Source organism: Cupressus sempervirens, chromosome 9 (assembly GCF_028749045.1).
Source record: "Cupressus sempervirens isolate cs-2001-9-10 chromosome 9, ASM2874904v1, whole genome shotgun sequence".
NCBI classification, from domain to species: Eukaryota; Viridiplantae; Streptophyta; class Pinopsida; order Cupressales; family Cupressaceae; genus Cupressus; species Cupressus sempervirens.
Genome location: NC_143126.1, coordinates 693,219,849 through 693,239,898, shown reverse-complemented (window position 1 = coordinate 693,239,898; position 20,050 = coordinate 693,219,849).

Genomic DNA, 20,050 nt, shown 5'->3' with positions numbered 1-20,050 from the left:
GAATGTTCTAAAGTCCTCTTATAAGGCTCACTTCTAATCAGGTGATTGAAATCCTTTAATCAAGATCACATTTAATAGTGTGTATTGTAACCTTTAACAGGGTTGGCTCCTCATAGAGCTCACTTCACAAGAGTGAATATTGGTAGCATGTTGCTGGTGGTTTTTCCCAAATTGGGTTTCCACATTAAATCTTGCCCAACCTAACCCATGTTGCTGGCTAGATTGGATCCTTATACAATTGCTAAAAACTAACAATAGGACTTGATTTGATAACAAAACAACTTACTTGCAACTTTTAGATCTCTCATTCAACTCTCCATTCTTCTTGGCATTCATTCCCCTTCATCTCTGATTACTTGTTCACCCTTCAAGCCTTCACCTCCCTAAGCCTTCTTGCTTAATTTTCCAACTATGGGTTCATCATTCCTTTGGCCACCATATGAAGCAACACCTCTAAACTTCTTCTCTCTCACACATTTTCCTTCTAGCCTTCTATCTCCTTAAATAGAGAATTTTGATCTTTTTCCATTTAATTACAATCATCCATCTTAGGGTTAGCTTAGATTCATTGAATCCTCCCTTCTTCCCATTATGGATTCCATCTTACTTGCTTCACAGTTCATTTGGTGTCATTTTGATCCTACAATTTAAATTCAACATCATGGGGATGACTTATTGATACCTTCTTTATCTAGATAACCTCATCATTATAGGTAGCTCATCCTCTATGATTCATAGTGTTCAACGATCTTTGAGAGAGTAGTTTGAGATGATAGGCCTTGGACTTCTACACTATTTTTTGGGCCTACAGGTTGTTTAGTGTTTGGATGGGATAGCCATACTCCAGTAGAAGTATGCTCTTGATATTATTCATAGATTCAGCATGGTTCATTGCAAGCCGTCTCCCACACCTTTTTAGTTAGGTGTTATTTTATCTACCACTTGCACGACTCCTACAGTGGATTCCACTTTATACAAGCAACTTGTGGGTGGTTTTTTGTACCTAACACACACACATCTTGATATTTCCTTTGCAATTGGACTTGTCTCTAGATTCCCACATGATCCACATGAGAGTCATTAGCAAGCTCCTAAACATATCTTGAGGTACATCTAGGGTACTACATGTTATGCCATTCACTACACATCAAGGGATCCTCACATTGTTGGTTGCACAAATTCAAATTGGGTTGGTGATATTTATGATCACAAGTCTACTACTTGATTTTTTTATGTCTTGGTTGTGGTCCTATCACATGGTCCTACAAAGAGAAGCATGCTCATGCATTATCATCTACAAAGATAGAGTACAAGGTAGTACTGCTAGCTAGTTAGGAGGTTTTATGGCTTTGACAGGTAATGATAGAGTTAGGATTTCCTCTTGATAGTCCCACCTCTCTTTGGTGTGAAAATTAGAGTGCTATACACATTTCCCTAAACCAAGTTGAGCATTAGAGGAACAATCACATTGAGTTTCACATGCACTTCATCAGACATCTAATTTAGGATGGCTCTCTTAGGTTGGAGTACATTCCCACTATTATGTAGGTTGCAAATATCTTCACTAAATCTTTTGCATCCCCATTGTATCTTTAGTTGCATTCTATGCTTGGCATGAAGGAATTTATCCTTGGGTGATGAGTCATTCCTTCCCTATTTTCTTATTTTTTATCTTCTTCTATCTCTTGTTGGAGTAGGGTTTTCCCATGTAGTTTTCCCTATTTCTCTATTTTATAGAGATTTGGTTTTGATTGGATAACTCATCAGGCCTTATTTTTGGGACCCAAGTTTTCTTTTAGCATTGTAATTTCCTTTCTTTTTCATACATTGTTTGTAGCTACATTTTTTCTCATCTTAAGGGGGGTGTCAGAGTAAATGGTTAATTTTATTTTATTTATGAAATTACATATACTCCCTTCTTAATATTTCAATTTATTAATTATTAAATGTCAATTACCTCTTAGGTTTTTCCTTTTAGGTTTTATGATCTCCTTCTATAAGGATTGATCAATTATAAATTTCATTGATTCTTTTAGTCTGATAATATATTCTTCCATATTTTCATAGCCAAACCCTTGCCTCTTCTTTATCTTTTCTTCTCTATGATAGGCTCTTGCATACAAGGTTTCTAAAGGTTTTTTGGATTTTTATTACTCAATGTTAGAATAATTTAGAATAACTGAGGTTGGTGGGGGGGGGGGGTTGTGAATTTGTTATCCAAGGTCCAAATGTACAAATAAAACTTTTCAGTACTTAGCAAGTATATGCATGCATTGGTTAGGTCATCCAATGTCTCAAATTTTTGCATATTATTGTTCTAGATCAAATAAACTTTGCATATATGTAAACATGAGTTATCAAAAATCCAATCACACAATTTTGACACAAGGATTTAACGTGGAAACCCAATTTGGGAAAAACCACCAATAACATGCTACCAATTTTCACTCTTCTAAAGTGAGCTCTGTGAGGAGCCAACACTGTTGAAGGTTACAATAAACACTATTAAATGTGACCTTGATTAAAGGATTTCAATTACCTATTTAGAAGTGAGCCTTCTTAGAGGACTTTAGAACATTCCATTAGAATGTCACCCTATTAAATGATTTACTCATGACTGTTAGGTCAACTTTAACCCAAAATATTTATTCAAATTGATACAATTGCTAGAAAGTAATAGTAGGACTTGATCTGATAACAAAATGACTCACTTGAAACTTTTAGATCTCTCATTCAACTCTCCATTCTTCTTGGCATTTATTCCCCTTCATCTCTAATTCTTATTCACCCTTCAAGCCTTCACCTCCTTAAGCCTTCTTGCTTGACTTTCCAACTACAGGTTCATCATTCCTTTGGCCACCATATGAAGCAAGATGGTTAGTCTAGATTCATTGAATCCTTGCTTCTTTCCCCTCTAGAAACTTCTCTTGCAATCTTTTGGGACTCAAAATTGAAGCTTTGATTTTGAGTACCATTCTAAAAATTGAGCCCCTATAAGAACATTTAATGCATGTAGACCCAGCCATCATTTTGAGGCATATAAAGTGTTTCATGTTTCTAACACTTTACATTCAGTATATGCATGTGTCCCATAATAATAAATTTCCATCCTGAGTCATTTTGTGAAGTTTTATTTTGAGCATTGTTCAAATCTACATTTTTGCCCAAGTGTTAAAGAATGATAGGAAGCCTAGTTTGCAATTGAATATCTTGCACCTAAAAAAGTTTCATGACTCACAACTTTGGGATTATTTAGTATGCATATCAAAGAATCTATGTTTCATATTTCAAGTTGTTTCGATATGATTTGACTAGGTTTTGAATCCCTCAAATTTGGTTGTTTACTATTATCATGTTGATGCAAATTGTTTTAGAGTTTCAAGAAGCCTTGTTTGACCAGTTCTAACTTTGACCTAGTTGACCAAATTGAGAAAATTACTTTTACATTACATTATAGGGATCAAACACTTGCTATGTTCCATATTTAAACCCATGAAGAATCCATTTGACTACTTTTCAAAAGTCATTCCAAATGCAATTTATGAAGTTTTATGAAGTTTCACCTGACTAGATGAGACAAAATGGATTGTACCACTGTGTTATACTCTAAAAATATCTTAAGTGTTCTAGTTTTTAAGTCTTGACCAACCCATGTGCACACTTTCCCAGGTCCGATCTGTTTGTGAAAATCACAATTATGCTTGTGTTCCTAGTTCTACAATTTTGAGTACCCAAATTTAAATTCCTACCAAATGAATCCAATTATTGATCATGAGCCCAAATCACATATTTATGTTTTCTGCATGACAATAAACTAATGCCACAATTTTCATGCTCGCAAGTTTCTATTTGACCTATTTTCAAAGCCAAAACTGAACGCACTTTATTATTTTTGGCATGCTTGTTTGCAGGCAGTTTCAAGTGAGACACTTTGATGATCAATATCTTTTGATCCAGATGTCATCATGACATGAAATTTGGAATGGTATAAAAATTTGGAGAAAAGAATCATTATGCTTAATCTGAGGGCCCCATTGTTTGATTTCATCATTTTTTAAAGCCAGCTCAAAGGCTTTCCTGGTAGAGAATCATAGTTTGCAAAAACAAGGTAAAAAGGTTTTTAAATGATAATTTCATGGTTGAATTTGATTTTAATAAGTTCGAGGTGATTAATTGGTTAGTTTGAAGGATCAAGTGTTTAAATTTGAATTTTTTTTTAACCAAACCCACTTTGGAGCCTGACTAATCTCAGTAGCGTGTTAAGACATTATCATATTTGAAAAGGTTTTTAAAGATAGGTTATAATGATCATCATCATTCTCCCTCAAATTGGAGTGTGGGTTTATATACATGGTAAATGATAAAAGAGTGCAATCTATTGAAGAAGTCCCAAGAGTTCACAATTTTTTGAAATTGGTTTAATTTTTGGTGTTTATGTATCATACATGTTATGATAAAAAATTAAGAATTCCATATGCATTTATGAATTTGGTCATCTACCAAACTAAAATGCATGTGTTATAGGGAGATGTTATAACTTCTCACATATACAATTGAAAGCTAGCATATGATGAGGATTCCTTTGGATTATTGAGAATGGTGGCATATTGATAGGCAAGAATGTTTCTCCTAAACAAATGTGTGGGATGGCACTCATAGGCACAAGTCGAACACAAAAATATTTCCTAAATCAGCTACAACAACTTCATTATAGGATTGATTTTTAAATTAAAAGGGGACAAGTGAAATATCTTTCCTATCTCTAAGCACTCTTATCTATATTTCATGCAAATCTAGAAATGACATCTTCAAAGGTATTGGCAACATCAAGTGCAGGAGATGAGATAGATCATAGAGTTCTAACAACATCAACTTCCCTTTGCAAGGATCAAGAAAATAATGAAATATGATGAGATAAATATGATAAGTGAAAAAGCTCTAGCCTTATTTTTAAAGGCCTAGAAATGACATTGCAGGAGATGTGAGTTTCCCATTGATTAATTTGTTTTCCAATCTGTTGGAGGTAGGATTAGGGAAAGAAAGAGATCCATCCAATTATGTTTTTCATATACAAGAAGACCCGTGCTACTACTATCTAGTTGAATTTGTGGAAGAGGATTTATAAGGTGCTTGGTAATCCTGAGAAAGAGAATTTCATGACAAACATGGTGAGGATGCATTTTAAGAAGGCATGAGTGGGGATGGTGACCATGTGATTCACTTGGAATATTCTAAACCCTCTTTGGATGACATTTTAGAGATTCCCTCTATCCATCAAAACTAGTATATGAGAGATCATCCCTACAAGAGGAGCCATGAAAACATGCAAAGGAGCCTCTATTATTGAACCCATATTCTTGGCTTCTACAAAAAAGGGGAAATGCATATCTTTTTGTGCTAAAATTGGGGGGGTTGGAGGTGTTACCCAAACCAATGGTTTAGGTTTGTACACACTAAAGTGAAGGAAGTGTGATGCATTTAGGAGACTCAAGGAAGATAAAAACATCCATAGTATGCACATTACATGCACAACACTATAATGTTAGCCTGGGGTCTCACAAACTCGAAATATTTCTAACCAAGGTTCCCTAATGAGTATCACACAAAGTTCAAAGTTTGCTAGTCAAAACATGTATGCATTTCCTTATCTTTTGTGTCTTAGTGTTTCTAGTTATAATGGAATGGAGGTTTAAATCACCAAAAAATAGTGCCAGTGTGTTGGACCATTGCAACCAATTAGAACTACAGCCACAAAATTACCTTTCAAGGTTCAAAAATCCTCTAGAAAGAAGAAGACTAATATTACAATCAATGGATTTGGTCACATTGGAAGATTGGTTTTGCATGTTGCATACTGAGATGCTCAATATATTGAAATAAAAAAGATGAGCTAAATCCCACATTCACTAGGCAAAGTGACTTTTTGGTATTCTTATACTCGAACACTCAAAGGTATGTTTCTTAAGTGGTGTAGGATTAATGACAAGGAGGCATACTCATGTAGGACCCAATTTCATTTGACCATGAAGAATATTTTGAATAATGTGTATGATGGTGTGGCAGTGATGTGGCAACTTGACAACAAGTGGAGAGATGACACATGGTATCCAGATGGATGAATAGGCGATTGACACATGGTACAGATTTTGAGGAGTTGATGACATGGTGACATGCAATATCGATGCACTAGATTACAACACATGGCAAGATCAATGATTGTCACTACATCACAAAATTAAGATGCTTGATTGTTAACCAAAGCAAGAAAGTGACAAGGCAGCACATGTTGGGGGTGATGATGTGGTGTCATGCAGATGGACACTCCAAATTGTACCATGTGGCATGAGATTGAGAGTTGTTACACATTCACAAAATGAAGATGCTCAAAGGTTAAGGAATGCAAAAATGTGACAACAAATTAGAATTTGACATGTGGTACTATGTCATAATTTGGTGAGTATTCAACAGACCAATTAAGAAGTGCCATGTGGTGCTCAAGTGGTAGAGTTATCTAGAGGATGGTGACAGGGTAGTATAGACCAATAAGAGAATGGCATGTGGAGGTGATGTGGTAGAAGGGTAGCGAGATAGGTTGACATGCCATAATGATAGTATAGAAATTAGTGAATCAAGTGTTGCCATGTGTCAGGTCAATCAAACTTGGGTTGACCAAGATTCGAAAGGAAAGGGAAAATTATAAAGTCATAAAAATCATATTTTATTATTATTTTCCTCTTTTAACATGCAAACATTTTTAAGTTAATCCAGATTATATTATAAAGTTTTTAACCTTAGCAAAAGTTAATTTTTTGCAAAAAAATGCAAACTTGAGAGTCAATTCATGAACTTGATTTTCAAATGGATATCCTGGGAATTTCTATTAAGCAGATATAGGATTTCCATATATCAAAAAAAAGGTCTTGGAATGAGCTTTCCAAATTCTCCATCTATTTTTCATAGGAAGACGTGTGTTTGAGATATTATGGGTTTTGTCTAAGGTGTTTTTTTTCAACTACATTCTGATATGGCAATTCAGACTTGTTTTTTGGTGAAATGATGATGTGGTTGTACATAAAAGTTAATGAAGATGCCTTTGATGATCTATTTTTACCTCCAAGTTAGTTTAGTGAAGGATTTATCAATATTTTAGATGCATATATGAAATTTTTATCAAAGTAAGGTTTTCTCATCATTTAGAGGATAAATTTCAAGTTTATTATACACAATGATGAGATTCCATTCAGATTTTGGTTGTCAAGAGAAGAGAGAGGCTTTGCAGCAGCATGGGATTGGGATGCAAGTGGACATGTGTTACTTCCAGATTAGATCTAGATTCTTCTCCCTTCTCTATATCTTTGGCTTTTTTTCTCATTGTAAGGGTTGGTTCCAATTTATTTGAAGGTTTTCCATAGCTATGATTCCACCATTATTCGATATTTTCTCTCTTGTATGGACAACATTTAATGGATTTTTATGTATATGTTTTATCTATTCAGTTTTTTTATGAGTTATTTACATGCATCTTGAGAGTATTTTTTTAAATAAATGAATATAAGGAATAGAAAACTTCTTACTTTCATTTTGATTCTCGTCTCCTATCTCTATTATCTATGATGTTTTGTGGTTTAGGAACAAAGACCTTAAACCCAGTTGCAACTCCTTAAAGTTGTATGTCTCAATATACTTTGTTGTTGGAACCAAAAGCCAAGTAAATGCTTGATATATTTGACAAGGTTGTAGGTTTCATGAGAGGGATATCTTATGAGTATGAGGGTTTTTATAAATACTGATGTCTAATTCACAAAGTGATAGGATAGATATGATATCTTGATGTATGTGATATGTCACTGATATCATGGATGTATGTTTGTGATTTGTGGAATTTCCCAATAGATGAGGCACTAATCAATTATAGGATCAACATGTTCTTGATGTTGCATATTTGGGTTTTGTTGATATTAAACTTAAATAAATTATCCATTTTCCCTTTCTATTTAAGAGTTGAAAGAATACCCTCACTCAACTTGTGGATTTCATAGGTTTTGCAATTTTCTACTGCATGCATGTGTCATTACATAAGTATAGGAGAAAAAAGGGTTTTATCTACTTTGTATAGATTCAGATTGTGTGCTTTGGAACTGGTACCATGTGAATGAATCTAAAAGTCTACCAACCTTGGTTTTGCAGAGCTTGAAGTAGAAGAAGGAGTTTGCCTTATAGTTGGCCCCAATGTCTAAATAGATATGTTGAAAATGGGAATGATCTACCCCTAGATGTATATTTTCCTATCATTGAGTTATTGAAAAGTTGTTAATTTAGGAGCCAACACAAGCCTCATTAAATTCATCTTAAAATGGTTTATCTTGAATTTTGTGCCACTAGCTCATCATGCTTATCATCAACACAATTTAAATAATTCAAGAAATTAACTTATGTTGGCTTAGATTCATAAAATCTTCATTCAATCTCTTTTTGTTACTACTCAGTAATTACTGACTTCTGATGCTTGGTCAACAATAGGTTGCTTGGCATAAACAAAATCTTGCTCAGTCAATACTGATATTTTCTAATGCTTGACACATACTAAATTTTCTCAATCATAACCATCTTTCTACTCAACCTAAACTAAATGCTCGACTTACACTATTTGTTCAATAAGGCTTGGCAAACACATTTTGATGGTAAAATCTTCTTCTTATATTTTCTTAAGTATCCTTTCATTGTATCCTTAAGTAGATAATGTTGGTAATGACTGAAAAGATCTTTGAATAAAGAATGGAACTGGTAAAGAATGATTTCAATCATTGTTTTGTCATTGATGTCAAACTTGCTACTTGTAGGAATGACAATTGCTTAAGTGATTCAAATACTATCAATTGGTTGATTGACAAGGAGGAGGCAATCAATAAGATGTAACTAGAGCACCTAGAGGAAGGTTGAAGTTATGATGTTGTAATGAACTATAAGGCTTAGCTAAGCCATTGATGAAATAGTGTATTGATGACATACTCTTAGACACAGAGGATGGACACACTAAGACACATCAAAGATGTAAGGTTTAAACTAAGTCATTTGAAAAGCCTAACTAAGTTCATTTGAGAGAGCCAAGGAAGCTAGTTGAATTCGAGCAAATTCTTAGTTGAAGCCGAGAAAGTTCAACTTCAGTGTGTGCCAAGCAATCCTTCAAGTGCCGAGTAACTCAAGAAAGTCTTCAAGTGCCAAGCAAAGAAAAAATGCTACAGGTGTTGAGCACTAGTAAAACAACAGCAGAAGTTGAGTAACACAGAAGGTGTTGAGCATCAGAAAAAGTAGCAGAAGCTGAGTAATCCAGTTAGTGTCGAGCATTAGTAATCCAATGATGCTAAGTTGCTACATTATTTGTTAAGTCAAAAGATTTGCTAGATTAGTTACGATAAGTTTGTTACATTGAATTTTGTGAATTAGCTGGATGATAAGGATGATGAGTAGATGTCATAGAATTTTATTCAAAACATGCAAAACAATTCAAGGTGAATGCTGATGGACTTATCATGAAGTTTCTAGAAGAAACAATTTGGAGGGAAAACAGTATCATTTTCTCTAATCAATTCAAATTGATAAGCAGGAAGATTTGAGCAGGAAATGAAGAACAAAACTTCTTTATAAGGAGTTATAGGTTAGAGACCAAAAAAAGAAATAAGAGAGATGGTCATAAGTGTGGTCGTGTGAAGAAGCTAAGAGAAGGCTAGTGTGAAGTGTTAAAAATAAGACACAGTGAGGAGTAAGAATAGAGCATCAACACTCTGAGTTGATCAAGTGACCATAGAGTACATTAGCATAACAAGTGGAAGAACACAAGGAGATAGATCTTGAAGGGCGAACAAGCTTTCAGAATTGCAAGGAAGAAAAGCCAAGCAAAGGAAGGAACTAAAGAAGTGATCTAAAATCTACAAGGTTAGAGTTGCAATCTTTATCAGGTCAAAACCTTTCTAATACTTTCTTATCATTATATTAGACATTAAAATCCTACATTGCTAGGTTAGCTTAACAGCTAGGTGGATAAGCCTCAGGAAAAGGATAGAAGATCCCCAGGAGAAGGGTAAGAGATCTTCAGGAGAAGGATAAGAGATCCTCAGGAGAAGGATAAGAGATCCTAAAAGAGGGATAAAAGATTCTTTTGAGTAGGTGACTATAAATCCCATAGACTTGGGTGGGCCTAATCGCTCTATGTAAATCCTTTAGTAGGGTGGCATTCCAAGTTGAATGTTCTTAAGTCCTCTAATAGGGAACACTCCTAATAGGGTGTAGAAATCCTCTAACAAGGTCACATCTGACAGTGTGTAAAGCCTTTAACAGGGCAGGCCTTTTGTAATGCCTTGCCCGGAGATCCTTGGAAATGAGGATTCAAATCAAGCCAAGATATTTTTTTTTAACAATTATGAATGCACAAGACAACATCATACATGGATCACAAAGATCGCAACGGAAGACTTCAACACAATCCCGGCAACCAACAAATCTTCGAACACCACTACCCAACTGACACACCCAAACAAAATCCAACAACCACCACAACAAGATGAGGGCACAAGAAATGACCACTCATCAAAAAAACACAAAGCTGGGGTAAAATGCAAAATCTCGAAATTTGGCTAAGCCTGAAATCCTAAAGCCCTGAAAATTGGCTAAGTCTAAATTTTTGAAGCCCTGAAATTTCCTAGAATCCATAACTTATCTCCAAGAGGTCTGAAACCTATCTCAAACGATTTGTCACATATATTAAAATATATCTTAAGTATAAAATAAAAAAATTAAATATACATCAACTTATACTTAAATGATATATTTTAAACCCCAAGAGACTAAAACAAAAACACAAAAACTCGATTTCAAGAGAAACTAATAGAATTCAAAATGCAACAGCATAGGGTCAAAGAACACCCAAAAGGGTATCCAAAACCACTCTCAAAAAGATCGGATCATGAAGAAAAGTGCCCGCTGATGGCACGCGCAGGTTTTTCACAAAAATCATGCAACACTTTTTACTAAGGGAGGGCAATACTTCTCCTTAAGGCGTGCAACACTCTTCTAGTGTCGTACAACATTTCTCAAGAAGGCATGCTACACTTTTCAGCATCGTACAACATTTGTCAAGAAGGCGTGCGACACTCTTCCAATTTCATACGACATTTCTCAAGAAGGTGTGCAATACTTTATAGTGTCGTACGACATAGTTTGCATGGGCGTGCGATACTTTTTAAAGTGTCACACCATGCTAAACAAATGTCGCCCATAGAAAACAAAAACACTCCCAGAAGCAAAAAGAACCAAAATGGAGCAAAAAACCTCCACACCAGGGAGTACCAGATCCACGTGAATTGAGGAATGAACACTCGAGTGCAAGAACAACACAAAAAGAAGAACATCTATCCATCTCAACTACAATAGCAAAGAACACATTGAAATAAACATCGCAGAGAGTTAAGCAATCAAACTAAGTACGCGGTTCCTCCCAACCGTCAATAGCATCATAAGACCATCGTGGATCCTAGCCATCCCCTACGCGTAACATCCCAAGCCACCGACCAGATCGTTGGTACTATCATAATAGGGACGTCACTACTAAAAACATGCAACAATAACAGCATAAGAAAATATAACATGCTAGTGATAATGCATAAGATAATCCTATAGTAGATAACATCACCTATCACATGCTAAACAGCAGTAAGCAACAGATATACTACTAAAGCAAATCACATCATCTAATCATATGCTAAACATCATAATAATGGAATGCGCCAAATAAAATAACATCATCTAAACATGATATACAAGCATCCCAATAAAAGCATAAATCACAAGAAAGCATACTCCAAAACCCAAAGTACCAAGTGAAGACATCCAGCAACGGTCACACTAGGACAAAAGATCGTCTCTGTACACCAATCCCTAGCAATAGTAAAGGTAGCTATGCCTCCCATCCACGTGGAAGTCATAGGTCCACACCTGTCGTGCTGATGGAGATAATGATCCAACCAAAAATACACAAAAGAACATCTATGGCTAACACTCACGCTAGACAGTATGATGGCTGCAACCAAGAACCTAAGACAATGCAAGGAGTACAGGTCCTGGTCAGACACTCAAAAGGCTGCTAAGTAGGGGTTGACATCCTGGAGAGTCACTTGGCATCGAAAAGCTCAAGCTCGGATCGTGTGTCCTCAAACTTAAACGGGTGCTCACACATTGTGTCCTCAAACTTAATCGGGTGCTCACACATTTTACTTATCTTAAGTTTTATTAACAATCACACATTTTATTCAGTTATCACTTGCATAAAACTTCTTATCCTCTGTCAACCTCCAGTGCCATGAACACCGAGCTGTGAGATAGAAGCCCCCTCCAGATGCTACCCTACCCTACCCATGCTCATCCTACAAAAAGTTCCTGTGGGCATGCATGCTCCCATCCCAACCCCAATGATCATAACTTCCAGCAAATCCATGGAAGATCGGACCTCGCAAGTCACCCAACAAATGTACACACACGTACTCGTGTGTGGCGCACCACCATCACAAAGATCATAACACAAGGACAAGAATGAGAACACAATGCAAAAAAAACACCCAACTGAAAGCAACATGGGAAGGACGGATTCTACATGAATCCCAAAGCCAATAAAATCATACATCATGAAATCACTCAACCGGCCTCAATCCAAAAGTATGGATTCTACACGAATCCCAATGATGTAACAAGACCAAACATCATGAACTCACTCAACCGGCCTCAATCCGAGAGTATGGATTCTACACAAATCCTAGCATTCACGAAACAAAAGTAAAGGTCCAAAAGAAACCATAACAAGTAACAAATCACTCAACCAAACACAAAGTCGGAAGTACGGGTGCAACATGCATCCCAATGCAATAAAATGTGCAATAGTGGTCTGACTGATATCCAAACGGATCATCCAGGTCCACGACTCACATTGTGCCAAGAAAACCTAAAAAAATAGGGTGGCATGCAAAACAAGGTAAAAACCCCAAAAATTTGGAAAACTTCAAAATTAAAACCCATTTGGCCTTTGGGTTCAAAAACCTCAAAAATCCAAAAATAAATGAAATCAGACACCGTATGCAGAAATGGCCAACATAACAGTGCAAAACTCCAAACCCTCATGTCGAAAAATAGAGAAATGTTCATACCCGCCCAACCGGGTAGAACTAGCATACAAAAATGGATGGGACACTAGTTCTTAGCCTCCAACCAAACGGCTACCAAAAATAGAAGCAGAAACGAAGCAAAAACAATAAAATGAGAAAGCCCCACCTCACAGCTAAAAGGGCAAAACGAAAATCTGAACCATAAAATAAATAGCCCACAAAAGTAGCTAAAAATCGCAGCAATCTAAGGTTTCCCCGAGCTGGATCCAATGAGCCCAACCTCGTCACGATCCCACACCCGTAGCTCCCACAACAAACAAAATAGTAAATCCTCATGAAGAGGATTTTGGGTTTTACTCTCCAACTTTGCAATTTGAAAGTGAGAAGTGAGGAATTAAATTTCTCTTTGGATACTTATTCACTTTTCGAGTGAATAATCGATTAGGGCAAATAACCAGCCAACTTAGTTAAACCTCAAATCAACCCAAATAAAAATAGGCTATTCCTATAAATAGGAATTCATCTATGTAAAAGCTGCCAAAAATTAAAATAAATCAATTAAAAAGCTTGAAAATCCAAAAAAACATAAATCTCCTGAACAACTCTCGCGACAATGCGAACCTCTAAATGCACAGACACGCTTACTGGTCTAATCACATAATGCAAATGAGTTCAAATTTAATAATCATCGAAAGGTTTAATTTAAACACTTAATAAAGGATACGTCGACCATATAAGGATGACATTGGTAAAATATGAATGGCTGAATCACTAACTCCATGTGCCACTGCCAAGGATATAATCCTGCACACTAAACAACACGATCAAGTGCAATTGCATATAATAACATAGCCAAGGCAATAAATGCATTAAATCACCTAATTTAACCATTTATTTAATTATATTAAAATAATCTATTTACATCACTCACATTTGCATAAAACATAGCAACGCAGGAATGAAGTAAATAACCATAGCATTAAATCCATCACATAACAAAATCAGAGGTATGTCCAAATACTAGATAACCAGGTATCATCATAAAACACACTATCATCTCAAAATAGCATCATAATGCAATATGATTTACTGAACAACATAGTAGTCTAAAATCTATGATACTAGAATCAAGATGTAACATCTAACCCTCGGGTCCTCAAAAATGTAAACATAACATGAGTAACAAATATCTCTCTAATCAAAAATATAACAAGGTAAATGTCCGCAGCACATAACCAAATAATCCCACAAGAACAATTCACTCTAATTACTAAAGCATTTAATAATGATTGTTTACTCTGCATTAAAAAGGCACTTAAAACACATAAGCAAACACAGTCATAAACATGACTAACCACTGCTACAGGAACCTAGTCCCATGTAGCATGCTAATAAAACACAGTGCAATCTTTGCACATCTCAGGGTAATCATGAAACAACCTCATGATACCACATTGATCCTGGTAACCACTGGCACAAACCTCAATGAACCAAAAATCACATCATAATCTCAAAGATCAGTCAAAAGCATAAACAAAGCAACTAATACAGAAACATAAACCCAAACACCTCAACGGTGTAGACCACTCAGGGTCACAATCATGATCCCATCACAACAAAAGATCATCAAGGTTGCATCCATCAGGATGACTTACAAAAGTCAAATGGGAGAGGCACTACACCTTTAACAGGGCAAACCATCAGAAGTGGTTGAAATCAATTGCGTAGTTATTTTGGGGGTATCATCCACACCCCAGTTTTACCTTCTTATTCCTGGAGGGTTTTTGGGTCACCAAAATCTCAAGTGTTATGATACATGCTTACTTTTTATGATTGTTTAATGTTTAATTGCATGCATGATAATTTCAATTATGTTAAAAAATTTGTATTGGACATTATTAGACTTTGAATAACTGATTCAACCCCCCACCCCCCCCTCCTCTTAGTTATTCTAAAAGAATTCTAACAATTGGTATCAGATCCCACTACTGATTTGTTTCAATGTACTAGTAGCACGAAGATCAAGATGTCCAAGAGAGAAGTTCCCAAGCTAAATAAAGACAACTTTGTTGCATGGAAAAGTCTGATGAAGCTATGCCTTGGATCAATAGGTGACTATGCACAGACTTCAATCACAGTTGACCATGTAGACCCTATAGGACCCCTCACTGTAGAAGACATGAGCAAGAAGAAGGAGCACAATCAAGCAATGTTAGAGATTGCTTCAACACTAAGCTATGCCAAGTACGATGACGTCAAAGGATGTGGTACTACACATAGAATGTGGGAAACATTATCAAGAATCTATGGAGGAGATGATAATGTCACGAGAGCCAAAAGAGAGAGCCTAAGAAGAAAGTTTGATGATATGAAAATGGAAGAAGGAGAGAGTGCTACTCAATATGGTGCAAGGATGAAAGAAGTGGTAAGTGTCATAAGATGCCTAGGAGGACAGTTATCAGAAGAAATAGTATGTAGCAAATTCTTGAGAACTTTGCTTCATGTCTATGCTATAAGAGTATTAGCCATCCAAGAGCTAAGGTTTGTACCAGGCAACACATTATCATTTGAAGGAATAATTGGAAGACTCATTGCCTTTAAGCTATCTAACTTTTTCAACTACAAGCTAGAAAACTTTAAATCTACATTCAAAGCCAAGATGACAATAAAAGAAAATGAGAAGGTGTACACAAAGAAAAAGAATGGAAAAGGAAGGTATGTATCTAGTGACAAAAACACTGATGAAGATGATGTAGACAAATTGGAGGCATTACAATCAAGAAGATTTCATAGAGGAAGAGGCAAATTCAAAGGTAAGTTGTCAATCATTTGTTTCAATTGTAATGAAGTGGGTCACATTGCAACCAGATGCACACAAAAGAAAAATTACAAGGATGGAGGCAACCTCAAGAACAAGAAAGAGGACAACAAGGACTATAGAGGTAAAGGCAAAAGATGCTACATTGTTGAAGAAGACTCTGACGAGAATGATGATGAAGTAGTCTATGTGGCTATGAAAGATGAATTAGATGAAGATGAAGCAACTTCCCTGGTAACCTGCATGAACAAGAATAAAAAATGGATCATAGATAGTGGATGCTCTCATCACATGACTGGAGATAAAAGTAAGTTCATTACCTTTATTCAATATGAAGGAAATAGTGTTAGATTTGGTAACAATGCACCATGTCAGATCAAAGGGAAAGGTAGTATCAAGCTTACTAAAAAGATATCATGTGATAATGCATACTATGTTGAAGGCCTGAATTATAACTTGTTAAGTGTCTCATAGTTAGGCAACATAGGATGTAAAGTTGAATTTGAAAAAGGAGTTGCTAAGATCTATGATTCTTAAGGAAGTCTAATAGGAAAAGGTGACCAGAATAGGAGTAATTTGTTCTACCTAGACAAGGAAGATGCTTCCTATCTCATTGTTCAAACTAATGATGTATGGTTATGGCACAAGAGGTTATGTCATATAAATTTTGACAATCTAATAAGCATCAACAAAATGAAGAAAGTCAAAGGTCTACCAAAGTTGAAGAAGCCTGATAACACCATGTGCAAACAATGCCAACTAGGGAAGATGACCAAGTCAACTTTCAAAAGCAAGGCTTATACTTCTAATGAGGTATTAGAGCTAGTTCATACTAACTTGTGTGGTCCTATTGAAGTGCAAAGCTACAAAGGTGATAGATACATCATGCTATTTATAGATGACTATTCAAGGATGATGACAGTCATGGTCGTGGGAAAAAATTAGACACGTTCCAAATGTTCAAATGGTACTTGGCTAGAGTTGAGAAAGAAATTGGAAAGAGCCTAAAATGTCTTAGATCTGATAGAGGAGGTGAATTTAGATCAAGAGAATTTGAAGAATTTTGCAATGAAATAGGAATCAAAAGGCAAACATCAGCACCTAGGACTCCACCTTAGAATGGTATAGCAAAAAGAAGGAATAGATCAATTATTGACTACACTAGGACCTTAATGATGGAGAAAAATGTTGCACTCAAGTACTGGAGAGAAGCTATAAGTACTACAGTCTACACACTCAACCGAGTTCAAGTCAAGAAAGGTACAAATGCAACACCCTTTGAATTATGGTATGGGCATTCTCCTAATGTAAAAAATTTCAAAATATTTGGATGCAAATGCTATATATATAAAGATTCTAGAAATGGAAAGTTCGATGAAAAGAGTGAGGAAGGCACATTTCTTGGTTATTCTACTAGAAGCAAAGCTTATAAGTGCTTGAATGTTAACACTAACAAAGTAGTAGAAAGCACAAATGTGAAATTTGATGAGGTTGCAGAAGTTCAAAGTGTTGAAAATACCAAGAAAGAAGAAGAATACAAGACCTTTGTATACTTTTATGAAGGTGTGCCTAATAATGGTGAAGTTGCAACTCAAAATGACAATCAGCAACAAAATCTAGTATCTACCAAGTCACAAACAGTGAATGCCGAGTAGCAGACACATTCAGAAGCTGAGCTACAGAATACGGAGAATATTCATTCAAATTCTGAGAATAGCCAACATGAAGGAAATGAACAAATACCTGATGAACATATGCATGAGGTTTCAAATTCTGAAAGAGACAACATGCAAACAAAGAAAGAACTAATGTTGGCAAAGTATGTAAGAAGAGATCATCTTGCAGACCAAATTATTGGAGACAAAGAGGCCAAACCAATGACAAGGAATAGTCTTAGAAATGAAACATGCTTGCTCAGTAGAATGGAACCAAGAACAGTAGGAGAAGCCATACAAGATGATGACTAGTACATTGCTATGAAAGAAGAAATAGAACAAATTGAAAAGAACAAGACATGGACCTTAGTCCCAAGACCAGCTAATAAGAATGTGATTGGAACCAAGTGGGTGTACAGAAACAAGCTAGATGAAAATGGTAAAATCAGAAGAAACAAGGCAAGACTAGTCTGCAAAGGATATGCACAAGAAGAAGGACTAGACTATGGAGAAATTTTTGCTCTAGTTTCCAGAATGGAAGGATTAAGGACCTTACTGGCATATGCAGCCTTCAAAGGATTTAAAGTCTATCAAATGGATGAAAAGTCTGCATTTATAAATGGTATACTTGAAGAGGAAGTCTACATAGAGCAACCAGAAGGCTTTGTTGATTAAAATAACAAAAACAAGGTATGCAAATTGCATAAGGCTCTATATGGATTAAAGCAAGCACCTAGAGCTTGGTATAAGAGACTTCACAAGTATCTAGTGCAAATAGGATTTGAAAGAATAGATGATAACAAAAACATGTACATCAAATCAAAAGAAGGTAAGGATATCCTTGTATCTAAAATATTTGTGGATGATATAATTTTTGGAGGAAAGGAAGCACTTTGCAAAATTTTTGCTGACAAAATGAAACATGAGTTTGAGATGTCTATGTTTGGAGAAATCAAGTTCTTTGTTGGATTGCAAGTATATCAACTAAAACATGGTATATTCTTAACACAATCAAAGTACATCAAAGAGATACTCAAGACGTTTGGATTGGAAGACTCCAAACCTATCAACACACCAATGGCAATAGGACATAAGCTATCCAAAAATGATGAATCAGCTGAAGTCAATCAAACAATGTATAGATCCATGATTGGAAAACTACAATATGTTGTACATAAAAGAACAAACATAGCATTAGCATTTGGAATAGTGGCTAGATTTTCTACTAATCCTAGAGAAAATCATCTCATGGCAGCAAAAAGGATAATGAGGTATCTCAAATGAACTGATGATTCTGGCCTATACTACAAAAAGAATGAGAAGTTTGAGCTAAATGCCTACACAAATGCAGATTGGGGAGGAAGCATTGATGATAGAAAAAGTACAAGTGGAGGAGCACTATTCTTAGGAAAAAGGCTAGTCTCTTGGACCAGTAAGAAACAAACATGCACATCACAGTCCACTGTAGAAGCAAAATATGTGGTAGTAGCAATCAATTGCATAAACATTGTGTGGCTCAAACATCTATTGAAGGGAATGAAGGAAGAGGTAACCAAACCTGTGATACTGTATTGTGATAATACAAGTGCTATAAACATATCCAAGAATCCAGTACTGCTTGCAAAAACCAAGCATATCACAATCAAGTATCACTATGTCAGAGAATTGGTGGAAGACAAACAAGTGAAGATGGAGTACATTCACACAAAGGAGAAAATTGCAGATATCTTCACCAAACCATTGCCCAAGGATGCTTATGAACATCTTAGAGGCAAGTTGGGGGTAAAGCCCCTAATCCAAGCAATCTAAAGCAACAAAGAGGTTGCCCTACATCAAAAGGAGCAGATCACTAAGATATTTGAAGCATGATGTAGAGGTTGTTAATAGGAGCAAAAATTTTAGATCAGTTACAAGCATGGTGACAAAGGAAAAAAACATGAGATGCAAAACTTATATTTAGCATGTTTAAGATGCTACAAATTTGGCATTTATGTCAAAGATGAAGATTTATGAGAAACTGATCAGTAAACAAAAGGTAAGTGTATGAGAATGTATGGGATTAGTGGTAGACAATAAATAAAAAGAGAGATGAAAGAGGGAGAAATGATGAAGGATTAGGAATACAGAGTAAGGATGCAGCAGTCAAGAGGGAGAAGCAAAAAAAAGGATTTAGCTTGTATCAGCCAAAGAGGGAGACATGATACAAAAAGGAAGACCATGGATATACAACTTTGGTGGTAACCAAGTTGATCAACTTAATCAATTGATCAGTTTGGTTTTCCATCAATGCCAAAGAGGGAGATTGTTGGTAATGATTGAAAAGATCTTTGAATAAAGAATGGAACTGGTAAAGAATGATTTCAATCATTGTTTTGTCATTGATGTCAAACTTACTACTTGTAGGAATGACAATTTCTTAAGTGATTCAA